Source organism: Nycticebus coucang, chromosome 6 (genome assembly GCF_027406575.1).
Source record: "Nycticebus coucang isolate mNycCou1 chromosome 6, mNycCou1.pri, whole genome shotgun sequence".
Taxonomy (NCBI): domain Eukaryota; kingdom Metazoa; phylum Chordata; class Mammalia; order Primates; family Lorisidae; genus Nycticebus; species Nycticebus coucang.
This window is the reverse complement of record NC_069785.1, coordinates 29695279-29698325: the sequence shown is the minus strand read 5'-3', so window position 1 is coordinate 29698325 and position 3047 is coordinate 29695279.

The following is a 3047-nucleotide window of genomic DNA, read 5'->3' as shown; positions in this document are numbered from 1 at the left end:
GAATTGTGGCTAATAGGAGGCACATTTCTCTAAGGGGTGGTGGTGGTTGGTTGGGATAGTATTGGTGGGAAGGCTAGAATGAGCCCTCTGGTTCTGGGTTTGTATAAACTCATTTTCAATTTATATATGTATAAGGGCATCGCTTCTTGGCCTTTTGGCTAAGATCAAGTGTATATGTATAAGGGCTGTCCAGAAAGTACCCAGCCATGTATGTCTCTATTTTTCATGCTGTGTAGCTGGATACTTTTTGGACATTCCTCATGGTGTGCACATCACATCATAGAACATATGTAATAGATCTATATAGATAAATATCTTTACATCTGCATAGAGATCTAGAGATCTCTACAGAGATTTATAATCTATAGTCATCTATATGATAGGTACATGTGGGTGTGTATGCACATATACATACAGAAATAAATATAGATCTGGTATGCATATATGGTTTAGTAGACACTCATGTATTTCCTAGCTTTGTCTGCAAAGAGGACTAAAATAAGTGACACCTCATTATCAACAAGCATATTTAGTGTCCAGGTCTTGGTTTCTAACTGATTTCCAATACCTTGGAAAATGGCTTAATTCTTGAGCTGGGGCAGGAAACATACAAGATGATCTTGGAGCAACTTGCAGTGCCAGAGGGTAAGGAAATGCTGAAAAAGAGGAGGTGGTGTGAGGCAAATCAAAAGGCCACAGGAGCCAACTTGACAGGAGCTCCCAATGGCCAAATCTGAAACAATTTCAATAGTGTATTTAATAATAAATGAGGATATTATTGGATCATAACTCCAAGAATAAAGTAAATCTTTATGAATCCATACCCATATAAATAAATGATTGAGGGAGGCGCCTGTGGCTCAGTGAGTAGGGCGCCGGCCCCATATGCCAAGGGTGGCGGGTTCAAACCCAGCCCCGGCCAAACTGTAACAAAAAAATAGCCGGGCATTGTGGCGGGCGCCTGTAGTCCCAGCTGCTCGGGAGGCTGAGGCAAGAGAATCGCGTAAGCCCAGGAGTTAGAGGTTGCTGTGAGCCGTGTGACGCCATGGCACTCTACCCGAGGGCGGTACAGTGAGACTCTGTCTCTACAAAAAAAAAATAAATAAAATAAATAAATAAATAAATGATTGAATACATAGCTAAATGGGGGGGGGGGCGGCAAATCTTTCTTGCATAAAAATTCTAATTATTAAATGTAGAAGGAATGAAGGAAATAGAAAACCACCATCATATCATCACAATAATTGCTACAAGCAAGATCCACTGATGAATGCTAAAAGCAGCAGATAAAACTTTAAGGAAAAACAGCATATTTGCAAAGTGTTCGGGTAACTGCCCCACATGAATTACAGAATCTTGTTTGTTTGTTTGTTTTTCAGTTTTTGGCCAGGACCAGGTTTGAACCAGCCACCTCTGGTATATGGGGCCGGCACCCTACTCCTTTGAGCCACAGGCACCACCCAATTACAGTGGTAGTTTTTTTTGTGTGTGTGTGTTTTGGCCGGGGCACCCTACTCCTTTGAGCCACAGGCACCACCCAATTACAGTGGTCGTTTTTTTTGTGTGTGTGTGTTTTGGCCGGGGCTGGGTTTGAACCTGCCACCTCCGGCATTTGGGAGCGGCGCCCTACTCCTTGAGCCACAGGTGCCGCCCCATACAGTGGTAGTTTTAACACACTATCACAGTTTCTCTGATACCCCTTCCTCCAGGAGGTGAAGCTTAATTCCTCTTGCCTTTAGTGCCCCGTGGACTTAGTGACTTGCTTTTAACAAATTGAATATGGAAGGGGAGAACAGCAACTTTATAGTAGAGAAGGCTCACAAGCATCACCTTAACCAAGAGGTCAAGGTGAATATCACCAGCAGTAAGGCATGTGGAGATGCTGCAGTGGGGAGGGCACAGCACTTCTGTGTTATTTCCCCCTAAACCCATAACCTCAGTCTATTCATGAGAAAGCACCAAACCCAAATTGAAGAATATTCTACAAAATAGTTACCTATTAATCTTAAAAGAGTGTTGAGATTTTAATTTTTGTTATGTGGAAAAACATGAACATACTTATTATATATTTATGGGAAGTAGGCCGCAGGGGGGAGAGCTGAAGCCCTGGTGAGGCAGGCAACCCGTTCTAAAGCTTTGTGATCTGTGGCTTTTGGAGATAGTTCCTGTGTCTGTGGCACACAGAACTAGGCTAGGGCTCTGTGTCCCTACGGCCATCATAGGCATTCCACTTTGCACTCGGAGTTTTCACTGCACAATAATTCTCCTTGGTTTCTTCCCTTCTCTTCATCCAGGCAGTTGCTTGTCCAGGCTGGAGAATCTGGAGAAGACAGATCTACTTCCTCTCCAGTAGGACCCAGCTCACCCTCAGGTCTTCCTGACTGTGCCTTGGGGTAGATGGTTGCCTCTACCCCAGACTACCCAAGGGGTTATAGCCCTAGAGCCCTAGGAAGGCTACTGCCCCCAGGAGGCAGCAGTAACAAGGTAGAGGGTGGGCTGGGCTGGTGGGAGGATGCTCTGAGACAGTGAGAAGAGCCTCTTAGGAAGGTTAGGAAAAGAAATGTCCCAGTCCCTGTGTGCATTTCACATCTCATGTCCTCTTCTGCACTTTCTCAGACCACTCCTCACAGACCAACTCCTCCTTCTTAGGATCATCAGTCATTTGGCCCTGAGTAATCATGGATGTGCCTTAATTATAATTTTAGGGATCTGTCTTTGTCTTCCCTACTATTAGATTGCAAGGTACAGAAGAGCAGAGGCAGTGTTTATAACTCTCTGTACCTCCTTGTGCTGCCACTGTTGTTATGTGTATTAAGGGGATACTTTATGTATTTTTACTCTAAATTTGCTGCAACCCCAAAGTGGGGGGACTATTAGCAGCAGCAGGAGCAGGGGAGAACACTTGAGTGTTGTCTGCTCAAGGCACCTGACAAGCACTTTACATATTGCCATCTCATTTAATTTTCTCCCAACAATCCTGAGAAGTAGGTACTTTTGTTATTCCCATCTCACAGATCAGGGAACTGAGGCGAAGACAGCTTAGTAAT